The sequence below is a fragment of the Dermacentor albipictus genome, chromosome 1 (assembly GCF_038994185.2).
Source record: "Dermacentor albipictus isolate Rhodes 1998 colony chromosome 1, USDA_Dalb.pri_finalv2, whole genome shotgun sequence".
In the NCBI taxonomy this organism is placed as follows: Eukaryota; Metazoa; Arthropoda; class Arachnida; order Ixodida; family Ixodidae; genus Dermacentor; species Dermacentor albipictus.
The window spans coordinates 119,728,119-119,741,816 of NC_091821.1; the positions used below are offsets into that span (position 1 = coordinate 119,728,119).

Sequence of the window (13,698 nt, forward strand, 5' to 3'; positions counted from 1 at the left end):
CGGTGGCTGCTTAACACTAGCCGTTTCTTGCATGAAGAAGATAGCTGCGGCTCAGCCATCGAAATAACTGAAGAGATGTTCGTGAGGACCAACAATAGCGCTTAAACAACAATATAAATATCAACCCTTAAAGCCTTACATTATCGTTATAATGCAAAGTCATTAAGTTAGCACAAAGTGTGGAGAGCCCTCCCCTCAGAGACGTGTTTTTTATCATTTCACTGATTTTGAAGCAGCAAATTGCAGTTCTGAAAACACTTCAGTAGTTCGGTTATCTTTGAATTTAACGTGCGTCCACTGCATTGATTGCAACGTGCAAAATGTTTGGTATTAAAAACCCCGTTCGGCCATGGTACATATCACATGGCTTGGGGACAACAAAAGCGGCAACCTGTTAGTTTTACTAAGCTACGCCGAGTCAGCTGGCCGTCCAAGTAACACTCAAAGTCAACAATAACACACTGCTGAAGTGAGTTCTCTGGTCTGCGAAGCCACTAGATAGTTCATACATTGCGTTTATTTGCTTTTTACTCCATGGGATATGTTCAAGTGCAAATAATATTTGTTCAGCTGCTAATTATTATAAGCAGAGCCATCTGTGCAATCATGCCAACAGCGTAAAAAAATTTCGGCAGAACCCATCTCACGATGACTGTAGACGCTAATGCGTTAGCATTGAATCGATATAGCTACATAACGCATTGCCACCGTCGAAACGAATAATGTAGAGGCGTGTACTCTAGTGGCACACATGTTTCGCTCTTCCCTAAGAACATGGATGGATGGATGGATGGATGGAGGTGGAGGTGGTATATCAAGTTGTAGTGCGGACTCGGGATTAATTTTTACATCCTGGGATTCTTTAACGTGCGCCTAAGCCCATGAGCATTTTTACATTTCGCCCCCATCGAAATGTGTCCGTTGCTGCCGGGAATTGAACCCGCGACCACATGCTTATCGCGCATGGCCATAGCGGCTAAGCCACCGTGGCGGGAAGTTTCACCATGGGCGACACCGGCAACACAAGGGAGAAAAGTCGGGCCCCGAAGAGTATAACGACACATAATGAAGTGTATCACAGAGCAACACTTTCTGTTATACGACGACAACAAAAAGATGACGCTTTTGTAAGCTATAGACGCCCCTTCTAAATGTGTTATCTACAGCTTCGGTGGCACGTAACGGATAATGTTTAATATACATTTAAATGCGAACACCCCCAGCTTAAAAACTTCTTTAACCTATCTTTTATTTTTTTAACACAATTGTTTATCATCTCTGATGAATAATTTTCGTGGGTGATTGATCTACCAGGCAAACAAACGCTAAAACAAAAATTTAATGACTTCATATGCATACAATAAATGTGCACTCAATAAAAGTAATTTTTCGCTAGTACATTTCTAAATGAAATTTGGAGCGTGCCATTAGTTCGAACCAGCGTGTGGGCAATCAATACGTTGAGGAGCTGCAACTGTTAGGTAGCTTTGATTGAAAGGAACGAGGTGTACGCATTGATGCCGTTTGTCAAAGAACGGCGTTTAAGACAGCAAACAACGGAATGCTTCTCGTCACGTCTTCCAGTGGTTTCTTTGAGTATAGCGTTAATTAATTCCCTGAAAAAAATTGGGGGGGAGGGGCGGGAAGGGCAACAAGAATTATACTTCCCTTTCACCTGCTGAGAAGCGTAAAAACTTGGCCTCCGAGGTACAACTCGAGCTCACGCACCCAAGAGTCTTACCGTACACGTTGTGTTCTTCTGCACTGTCAGACACGCTTCCGCCTTTCAGTTTATATTGCGGTCATCACAGGAGGCGAAAGACGTCTGGGCATGCAAACTAGAATGTAAGAGGTGGCAAGGAAGCGGACGACGCTGATGCAATGGTTAAAATTGGGACCAGAGCAATTGCGACGGAATAAGTGTGTCAGCAACAAAAACAGCCAAAATAAATATACATGAAGAAAGCAGGCGACAAAACAAAGTGAAGTTTCAAACCTTCGAGAATTGTGTTCGCTCATCAAGCTCTACGGGTGGTTCTCGGCTAATTTAGATTTACTATGAGTTATGTCTCGGCAGAAGCAGCTGACACTTCAGCAAGCTTCTTCCAACGCCATTTTATGTCTGCCTATAACGTTTGTATGTCACATACTACTGGTCTATCGGCAAGTAGATTTCTGTTACTGAGAAGCCATCTTCCTTATTTCACACTAACATATCAAGTTGATGGCGTAAGTAGGCTTAAAGCCATGATTTTATGCTTTATCGTGCAGTGGCACCTGTTAAATGTTTACATCTTGCATGACACAGCAAAGGGAACTAATTGATTTCTTTGAAAGATTCCCTGTACCTATTGGCATAGGTCCACAACATAACCGTAACTGACTGAGGCTCACTCTAAATACAGATATTTAACTCAGTGCTCACTCATACTCAGACTCACCGAGACCTTACTCGACCGGGCTCAGCCGTACTTAATCACCAAAAAGCACTCCTATAGTCAGGCTCGCTCGGCTAGTCTCTGCAGTTATCATAGAATTTTTTTCTCTATTATAGAACGCGAGCTATCTGCGCATACATAAGTATATCGAGTGTGTCGCGCGCTCACACGCTCACGTACACAAACACACACACACAAACGCACATACACCCGCGCATATACACAGGGTGTTTCATCGAACAGTTTCAAAAATCTTTAAGAGTTGCCTGTGGCAGGTATCACAATTCTAGTTCATGAGCTGGTCTACTCGAAGCGGCGGACAATACTTTCACAAAAGAATTGAGATGCGAAATCAACTAATGAATAAAAATTCATTAAGTTAGTAACTATCTACATTATGGCCCATATTGCAATTTACAAATTCTAGCCGTGCATGCCCTTACAAAAATGACTTTAGAGTGTCTATAGAAAGTCTATAGACTTTTAATAGACGACCTTTCCCTTCTATAGATTTCGACTTCTGTTGATACAAAGTCTATAGACTGTCTATAGATGAAAGTCGATAAAATTTCTATTTCTTTTTGTCTATTCGCAGTCTATCGACGGTCTATAGAGAAAAGTCGATTAGGTGTTTGCTTCCTTTTTGTCTGCTTCCCCTCTATAGATTACCTACAGACGAAAGTCGACACAGTCTCTATTTTTGTCCATACTTTGTCTATAGACTTTCTACAGACGAAAGTCGATAGGGTTTCTATTTATTTTTGTCTACTCGCAGTCTATAGACGGTCTATAGAAAAAAAGTCGATAAGGTGTTTGTTTCCTTTTTGTCTGCTTCCCCTCTATGGACTACCTATAGACGAAAGTCGATACAGTTTCTATCCATTTCGTCCATACTTTGTCTATAGACTTTCTATAGACGAAAGTCGATAAGCTTTCTATTTCGTTTTGTCTACTCGCAGTCTATAGACGGTCTATAGAAAAAAGACGATAAAGTGTTTGTTTCTTTTTGTCTATTTCCCCTCTATGGACTACTTTTAGACGAAATTCGATACAGTGTCTATTTATTTTTGTCCATATAATTTGTACATAGATTTCTATAGACGAAAGTTGATAAGATTTCTATATCTTTTTGTCTACTCGCAGTCTATAGACGGTCTGTAGAAAAAATTCGATAAGGTGTTTGTTTCTTCTTAGTCTAGTTCCCCTCTATATGGACTACCTGTAGACGAAAGCCGATACAGTTTCTATTTATTTTTGTCCATACTTGGTCTATAGACTCTCTATATTATGGACAACGGTCGACAAGGGTTCCATTTTTTTTTCTCTACTCCCGGTGTATTGAATGTCTATAGAAGAAAGTTGATAATATGTAATTCCGAGTTCCCATACCCCCCGCTCTCTGCGAACGCGATGATATGGCACTGGTTCATGCACGACGCCACCGCAACCCCGGCGCGGTGGGCAAACCGTGCAGACTGCTAGTCTGCGTTCAGTGCAGCTGCACCGAACGAGGATCGCGGCGGAGCAGGCAACGTCCGAGTCACCAAGGTCTTCCAGGTACCCGAAGGCCCTTAACCTGGCTGCTTCCCGCACGTACACTTCGCGAAGACCAGGTGGTGAAGGTCAGATGGGGAAGATGTGGCAAATGTGGTGAATAAGTGGCGAAAGCCGGCAGACCAGGTGATGCGTTCACCACCTGGTCTGCCTCTGAGTTGTCGTGGTCTTGCATGTCTATGGATTAACAATAGACAAACATCATTAATCTGGGCCCAACCCGTGTACTCTGAAACCAAGCGCAGGTACAGGTGGATAATACGTAGCTGCGTTTGATATAAGCCACTGAAGTTGTATACTGCTGAGACTGCTGCAGAGCCTATTTGTAGACTTTAGTATACACATAGCATATACCTCCGCATTTGTTGACCACATGATATCATCTACGTAGTCGCTCTCGGCAATTCCAAAACAGTCTTCACAGTAGTCGCATCACTTTTGCGGCAGTAGAATAAAGAAAGCAAAACGCCGATCCAATTGTTATAATAGATATTATGAACGCCAGCTTCACCTACAAGTGGATTCCAAACAGGCATCCAGCTAACAGCAAAGACACTCGTAATGTTTGTAGCTGACAACGAGGACTTTGTGAATGTGCGATGAACCGATGTCGCGCATGTAGTGTTCGCGTTCTGTGTCGTCCGATTCTCGGATACATTTCACATTGTCTTCATATCTCGGCTGCGTCACTAACATCGAGTGGTTTTTTGTTGATTGATATCCTCCACTATAAACTCATCAAAGTTTCTCATGCACTTAAAATAGGTGCCACATTTTCTGAGCCCACCCAGTATTTCACAGGTGGTATGCCGGCGCAGCCACGCATATGAGTACCTCAATGATGTACTGATTGCTTTGACCTATCATCGGAACAGAAAATTAGCACCAACATACGTGCAGGCATCACATTTGGCGGCACGCTGGAAGATATGCTACAAATATGCTGTATTACTCATCGACGCTGGCAATAATGCGTCTGAAACGTCTGAAGGGTCCTGTAACGGCTTTTACAAACAGCGCATTCATGTTAGCGTTCCAGTCTCATATGATAGCCCACAGCGTTTGTCATACAACCTGCGAGCGCATTTCCTTCATCCATGAAAAAAGATGAATAATGGAAAGGAAAAGCCACCCGTTCCGGCGCGCATGGCGCGAAGAAAGAGATAAACAGGCAAAAAAAAATGGAGGAGGAAAAGGCGCTCACACTCCTCCGAGCGCGCACGCCCTGGCGCGCGGAGCTCCTGCGCATGCTCGGAGCTCTTGCGCATGCGCGGCGGTGCGCCGTCGCAACGAGTGCACCAGGCACGTAAACGGTTGTGCCGGTGTGCGGTGTCTGCCTGAACATTGGTGTCTGTGTATGCGTGTCTTCTTTGTGGCATCACACGTCAACTACACTGAACGGTAAGCTTTAGCAAAGATGTTTCCCGTCAATAGCTCATGATTATGTGAGCGCATTTCGTAGCGCGAACCGGCTGCATGTAGCGCAGGCGACTCGGGTATAGTGTCGGTTTCTCGTTGACATGGCTTGGTAACGCGCTCTTGTTCTCGCTTCTACTATACGGAATGTTTTACGGCGAGCGATTGCTCGGGCTTGTTGATTTTAGCATTATAGTTTAGGTGCGTTAAAAAGGAAGTACACCATGTTTTAACTTGATACTGAGCTACCACTAAGAGGATTGTGTGTGTAGTGCAGCCAGTATGGTAGATCTCATTTCGTGGCACTTCATGCGGCCGCGATGAATGCTGCGCCGCATGTGTAGTGAAATTCTCGTGAAACGTTTTACGTATATATCTCGAAATTGTGTTAGCATCAAGAATTTTCAAACAGACACGTATAGTCGAATAACTGCTAGCGTACTCGGATGAAAGGCCGTGTTTGCGGGGCATGCATCAGCAGTGTGTGCGCTGCCGTTTTCGCATAGTTTAAAAGTAGCAGTATTTTTAAGGTTCCTGGCAGCCAATCTAAATAATTTTGGGAAGTTACCGCAACCAAAACACGAGACTAGCAAATATCTAGCAGAAATCTCTAGATTCACCCAATCTATCTATATGAAACCCCAAACGCTTTTGGAGCATGAAACTTGCGATAAGCTCAGTCACTCGCAGCTTCGCAACTTAGCCGAGAAAATTGGAGAACAATAAATTAGTCGCTCCGGGAAGCACCTTTACACGTTTCAAACTGAAGGCATTGCGTATGACGGGAGTTGGAAGATTTGGTTTTTGTCTCTTTTTGAACAGTTTAGCAGCAGAAGTTATCTTTCGAGCTATATGAAAAGCGTTAAGCGCCTTTCGATGCTTCGGGGTTATGCAGTTTACGTGCTCTTAATCTCTAGGCAGCTGCTGGCGCAGATTCGCATTGTGGCAGTCGTGCACGGTATGAAGCCCTTGTCGTGCGTAATAAGCGTTCCGGTTTTCATTACTGTTGCATGTAGTGCCGTCGTCTTGGACAGACTGCATACTATATGCGCTGTACAAAAGAAAAAAGAGCCAGATTATCAATTTGGTGGTCTTTTCTTAGTAGATAACGCTCAGATTTTTCAAATAATTCAGTGGACATTGCATTTGTTCTACCCTTATCAACACACCTAAGAGATCGTAACATGTTTTAGTTGATAAGTAACCTGATCAGTACGCCCCCATTCATGTGCATTCTACTGAAAGTGTGGCAAATGTATGCATCTCGAAGTATGAGAAAAGAGACATTGCAGACTGTTCTAAGCGGAAATAAATTGCAAATCTTAACGTGATTATTCAAAACTGAAGTCAGTATGCTGAGCATGTTCGTTCGGCACGGGCATATTGCATTAACACTTGAAAAATGTGCACAGTCTAGCCGGGTATCTTTGCTTCAACAATTATTATTATAGGAATCGTTTGAGATTCTCGCATTTCTTTTATTTTTATAAGTACACTGTGTGTCACATGAACCTGTCTTGAAACGAAACGTACCGTTGCTGGCATCGGTGATCATTACGGTTGTCTAACTGCTCATACTGTAATATAACGAAACATCATAATGGTACTGATTAATATTGCCATGTAGTCTTTAGTCAGAGGTAAACAAAGTTAACTAAAGGCATAAGTGATAGCAAATTATATAGAAAACTACTATTGGACCGTACAAATAACTCATTCTATAGTTTTCCCTAACATTGTTGCATTTGCTTTACGTGTGTCTCAGTGTCTTCCGTGCTGTACTCGTGTGGCCATCAATTACGAACTTGCCGAAGCCCTTGTCAGCTTTATTATAGAAGGAATTCAAGTCAGGTGAATCTAATACTGCATGTCAAGTGACTGACGTGTTATTCGTCTTATCTAAATATTATGGACTGGAAGTACTTGGCAAGCAATAAACTACAATATTTTTTATTGCACTTAAGCTGCAGGCGTCATAGATTGCCAGAAAATTTTCATAAAACAGCCAGGGAAGGCTTGGAAAAATATCGGGAAATTTTAAAATGGCCACATAGGTATGCCGTCTTGTTACATGTCATACAAAGTTTCCAGAGAATCTCTGTGTTAAGTATATTTTTAAAACGTTTCACCTCATAAAAATTGAGGGAAATTGGTTCCATTTATTGAAAAAAAAAACAAAGTCAAGCCTACTGACAAAGCATTTCTTACTCAATATGTTTTTTTGCGTTAACTAAACGTACTGAACCTCGATAGCCTAAAAAAAATTTCATCTTCCAAAGGTGACGGACAGGTAGAGACGGCCCTGCAAGAGGCGGTTGATGCTACCGAGAGATACCTTGAATCCACGGGCCTTCGGTGCTCACCGCACAAGTCGGAACTGCTACTTTATCGACCCAAGCGCAGAGGCCCGAAACCAAAGGGATGGAAGCCACTGGCCGAATGCGACATAAAACTGCGCACAAAAGACGGAGGCTATATTCCGAGGGTGGATGCTATCCGGATTCTCGGCATGATGGTAGAGTCGAGTGGTTCAAACAACCAGACAGTGCTGCGACTCACTAAGAAGACGGACAATGCCATCAGACTAATCAGAAGAGTGGCCAACCGGCAGCAAGGCCTCGGAGAAGATAACCTCGTGAGATTGGTACATGCGTTCGTAATGTGTCATTTCACTTACGTCGCGGCCATGCACAACTGGCAAAGATCGGAAAGGGATAAACTCAATGCATTAATCAGGAAAGCAATCAAGAGAGCTCTCGGCCTCCCCGTATACACTCCCACGGAACGCTTACTTCAACTTGGCATGCATAACACGCTAGAGGAAATAGCGGAAGCACAGGAGAGGGCCCAGTTCATCAGGCTATCTACCACACAAGCTGGAAGGCACATCTTACAGGAGCTGGGCGTTCCTTCCAGAGTAATCAAAACAAAGTTCTGCAGCATCCCTCGAGAGCAGCGGGACCGCATCACTGTCGCGCCTATCCCACGAAACGTCCATCCAGAACACAACGTGGGAAGACGTCGGGCGCGCGCGAAGGCTCTCCTGGAAAAGGCTCGTGAAAGGGCTTCGCAGAACAGTTTCGTAGACGCAGCGCGCTACGCCGACGGACAGGCCTTCGCTGTAGTTAGCGTAAATCATGAAAGCCAAATAACGAACGCTATCTCGATTCGGACGACGTCCTCTGAAATCGCAGAGCAGGCTGCAATAGCGATGGCCTTATTGGACAACAAGAGGACATCAATCTACAGTGACTCCATATCAGCTGTTAGGGCCTTTGCCAAAGGAACCATATCCGAGCTGGCCCTAGGGATATTAGGAAGCACAGAAATCAAGCCACACACATTGATCTGGTTTCCAGCTCACATGGGACAGATCGAGGGTGCCCCGCCCAACCTCAACGAGTCGGCACACGGAGCTGCGCGAGGGATCATCAACCGCGTAGCTACCGGGCAGCGTGACGCCGGGGGTACTGACACTCGGGACTCTCCTTCCTCGTACACCGAAATTACCAAGCACTTTTACTTGGCTCGGAGGATCTACCCCCTCCCACATTGCAAACTCAATAGACCTCAGGCATTGACACTAAGGCTTCTACAGACGGGGGCATACCCAAACCCCCTACTTCTTCACAAGATGTACCCCGAAATTCAGACGACAAATGCATGTGCACTATGCAATGACTTGGCGAACTTACCTCACATGCTCTGGCGATGCCCCGCGTTACGCAGTGATGAAAGTAACACTTCTTCCCGCTGGGATGCTGTCCTACACAGCCCCAACCTCGAGGACCAGTTATGGGCTGTCCAACGGGCCCGCGACGCAGCGGAGAGGCTCGGCCTCTCTGTCCCGACGTGGGAGCGGCCCGCTGCGCGCTAGGGCGCGCCCTAAAGGACCATAATAAAGTTTTTCATCCATCCATCCATCTTCCAAAGCACCTTAAATGATTTACTGTGATAGAATTCATTCGAACTATACTATCAGTTCTGTTTCCTAGCAGGTGCATATCTGTCGTGCCATGACACAAAGTGCTCGTGTGGTATTTTGGGTACTCATATGGTATACCTAACTCGGAAACCTGTTAGCATGCCCAAGAGGCCTCATTACCTGTGAGAAATTAAGTGAACATATCAATACAATCAACCCATCTGCCTTCTGTTGAAGTTATGGCCAATGACCCATTCATTTAAAAGTATGAGAAAGACATTTAAATGTGTATTAAGCAAAATAAATTACAATGTTAGGCATGATACTGTGAGTATTCCAGTCACGTCTTCTGAAAATAACCCTCTGCACGGGCATACTTAACTACCAGCCAAAAAATGCACAGACAGCCCAGCTGAGTAACGTTTCAGCAATAAATATAGAAACCATTTGGGATAAGTACAGTAATGCATCATATATGAATTTGTCATAAAAGGGAACATACTGTTGCTGGCACGAGCAGCAGCTGTGACTGTTTAATTGTTCACCATACCATGCAATAAAACATTGTATAAGGTACTGATTTGTTTTGAAAATCAACCATTAGTCATAGCTAACCGCGTTAAGTATTGACTTAGATGGGTTGAGTAAATATATGAAGCTGCTTAATGAAAATACAAAGAATACACACTTGTAATTTTTGCCTCATATTGCTGCATCTACTTAGTTGCAGCATACACCTGCAGCACCTTTGGGACTAATGACACAAAGGTCAAGGCCAGCCTGGCGACCATGCTTGCCAAGGAGTAGTGTAAATATTTAATCTGTTTCCATAACAGCATAAGACGTGAATCTAAGGAATTCGTCTATTATATCGAGCAATAAAAACGGTCAATGCATTACCGGCGCTTTTTTTTTTTGCAGTGCATGATTCAGCACTATATAAATTATTTCTGTTTATGCAACATATATGAAAGTTCAGCTGGTTCAGGAGCATTATTAATCTACTAACGGTAATGCATAAGTGCAGATGAAAAGGAACAGATGCACATGCATAAATACATTCAAAAGTTTTTGCTACCGCATGTCAACAAAAATGTAAAATAACTTGTAGATAGCCGCTATGGAGTTATGGCCTTATACACTCTGTATAGACTAGTCTATAAAATGTCTGTGTCTATAGATTGTCTATAGATTAATGAAAATTCATGTTTGTTGACAAATGTCTGCAGAATGTCATAGAAAAAAGTGTATCGGATTATAAAGTTCTGTTGTTGTAGACTGAAGTCTATAGAATGTCTATAGACTATTTATATATATTCCCCATAGACATTCCATAGACTTCAGTCTACAAAAGTAGAACTGTATATCTAGTTCTACTTTTGTAGACTGAAGTGTATCAAATGTCTACAGACAAATGTCATCTATAGACATTCTATAGACCAGTCTACAAAAGTAGAACTGTAAGCCTGTATACACTTGTCCATAGACATTCTGCTGACAACTGTCTACAAACATGAATTTTAATTAATCCATAGGCACTCTATAGACTTAGACTTTTTATAGACTAGTCCATAAAATGTATGGCCATAAGTCTATAGACAGTCTATAGACTCAGACTTTTTATAGACTAGTCTATAGAAAGTATGGCTGTAAGTCAATAGACTGTCTATAGACAGTGTATAGGCAGTCTGTAGACTGAGACTTTTTATAGACAAGTCGATAAAAAGTTATGGCCATAAGTCTATAGACCATCTATAGACAGTCTATAGACTCAGACTTCTTATAGACTAGTCTATAAAAGGTGTATGGCCATAAGTCTATACACAGTCTATAGACAATCTATAGACTCAGACTTTTATAGACTAGTCTATAAAAAGTATGGCCATAAGTCAATAGACTGTCTATAGACAGTGTATAGGCAGTCTATAGTCTCAGACTTTTTATAGACAAGTCTATAAAAAGTGCATGGCCATAAGTCTATCGACTGTCTATAGACTAGTCTAAAGAAATGTCTATAGACAGTCTATAGACTTCATAGACAAATGTCTATAGACTTTCTATGGACTTTCTATAAAAATTTTTGTAAGGATGAAGTTCGCAAGGCGGATCCACTTGGAACGAATTTTCAAGATGACACCAGTTTCGAGATATAAGTTCCCGAACTTTGCGGAGAAATGCACTACCGTTCTAGTTATTTGTTAACAAAACGTCGTTTCATGCACTGAAACACACAAGTAACTGGAACACCCATGCATTTCTCCGCAAAGTTCGGGAATTTATATCTCGAGACTGGTGGTCATCCTGAGAATTCGTTCCAAGTAAATCCGCTTTGCGAAGTCCACTGCTATAATTTGTAAATTGCAATATGGGTCATAATCAACTAATTTAATTAGTGAATTCTTGTTAATTAGTCGAGTTCGCATTTCATTTTTTTTTGTGCAAGTATGTCTGCCGCTTCGGGTAGACCGGCTCATAAACTGTAATTGTGGTATCTGCCACAGGCAACCTTTAAAAAAATGTGAAAGTGTTCGCTGAAACATCCTGCATATATACCCCGAATAAGGAATAATTACTCTTCAACTGCGAAGCTTACTTTTTGTGAAACCCGTGTGGATTTATAGCTTCGCGCTACAGTCGGATGGATGACACTATTTCTCCTTGATATACTTATCTGACTGCACTGTATTAATGTATTCTTGTATAATGATGGGAATGCTGCATTTGCCGGTCTTTCATAATTGTAATGCTACAGGATATGGTAGCTTTGTTTAATGTGGCGGGACTCTTGCTTGCATAACTCAATAGCTTGCATAATGGAAAAGGGCCACTGCCAGGTCCTCCAACATGGCGACAGCACTGGAGGTTGCATGAGGGACACACAAACACATTCGAAGTCTCCGTGCTAGTAACCTATAGAGTGGCTCCCTTGAGGTACGGGAAAGGCCATTTAGAAGTGGGGAAGAATAGCATATCTATTGTCTTACGAAAGCTCTGTGAAACTGCGCTATTGATGACACTGACCGCCCCACGTTCTACATGCAAGTCTGCGTAGTATATTGATTGTATATTTTACTTGGTGTTCAATAAATTTTATAAGCGGAACCCACAGTTATCATTGATCTAGTGTTAGGCCAAGAAATGAATCTCGTTTTGCCATGTTTAAGGATTTTCCCTACAAGAAAAACGTAAGCGGTTTGATTTATTGCTTTTGCGCACAAAAGGCAATGCTGCTGTTTCCTCAGCGTGCAAGGAGAGCTCTCATTCTTTAAGAAACGTTTTAACGTCATATAATCCTTCAGGAAGTAACTTACATTTGGAAGTAACATTTGGAATTCGGAAATAACTTATATTTGATCCAGATGCCCAAATACAGACATCACCGGAAAAAAATAAGAACACTGCAACCCAAGTGCTTATCGTCGAGGTAAATTCACTATCATGAAGTTAACAAGACACGGGCTTAGGATACTACCCTGTAGTATTCACTGCGTGACCTAATGCAGTGCAGAATTCCCTCCCGTAGTCTGCATAAGTACTTTTCTTTCTCTTAAAAACTCGGAAATCCACCGTAGTGACCTTCCGGGAAAACAAACATCCCACGGGTTAAGCAGGGTATGATTGGGCATGACCGGGTCAAATGCTTGCTTAATGTCTAAAAATACTCTTATGGTTATATTTCTTCGGCCACGTTCTTCTCCAGGAAAACATCCATTGTACAGCGGTGCTTGGGAAAACATGCATTGAGGCACTATACACCTGTTTCATTATACCAACAGCTTCGGTGCGCAGCGCACCATTAACAGATGAACGCGGTAAAAATTAGTTACTATAACTAAATCCACGCTTCCAGGACTTCCATCGCATTCCCGCCAGAGGACAATCTAAAAGAATTATCGAGCGACGGCATTCCCGCGCTCTTCCAAATTATCGTAACATAAGGTGACCAGGACTCACTTTGGTGATCATGATATGGAGCGATAAAGGCAGCAATACATGTACATCAGCCGCAAAAACGCGTGATATTTGAATAAAAAGGCCACTGCATTTTTTTTGCTGTTTCTTCTTTTTGGTTCGCTTTTAGCGACTGCTGACGTCATTTATTACAGTACGCGCGTATTTTTAATTTATTTTTTTTACTAACACAACAACAACCTTTGGAGGCTCGACAGCTACCGAACAGTACTCATTCCTCGGCCCACAACAGCAGCAAGCTCATTAAATTGCCGTTATTTGAATGTTTTGGAGCCACCGCGCCGGAAGCAAGATGAACGGGGCCACCGGAAATTTTAATCCCCCATCAAGTCGTTTTTATTTGATGTTGCCGCGGTTTTAGCTGCATGTATTTTTTGGCGAAGAGAAACAAAG

The 13,698-nt window shown here is 42.7% G+C and overlaps 1 long non-coding RNA gene across 1 annotated transcript in view; it reads left to right on the plus strand.

Moving 5' to 3' along the window:
* The first annotated feature begins 5,320 nt into the window (after positions 1–5,320).
* Positions 5,321–13,698, plus strand: part of LOC139049617 (uncharacterized) — an 87,331-nt gene continuing 78,953 nt past the window's right edge. Inside the window, exon 1 of the long non-coding RNA XR_011508425.1 lies at positions 5,321–5,393. This is a non-coding gene — a long non-coding RNA (uncharacterized lncRNA). The remainder of the gene's footprint in view (positions 5,394–13,698) is intronic.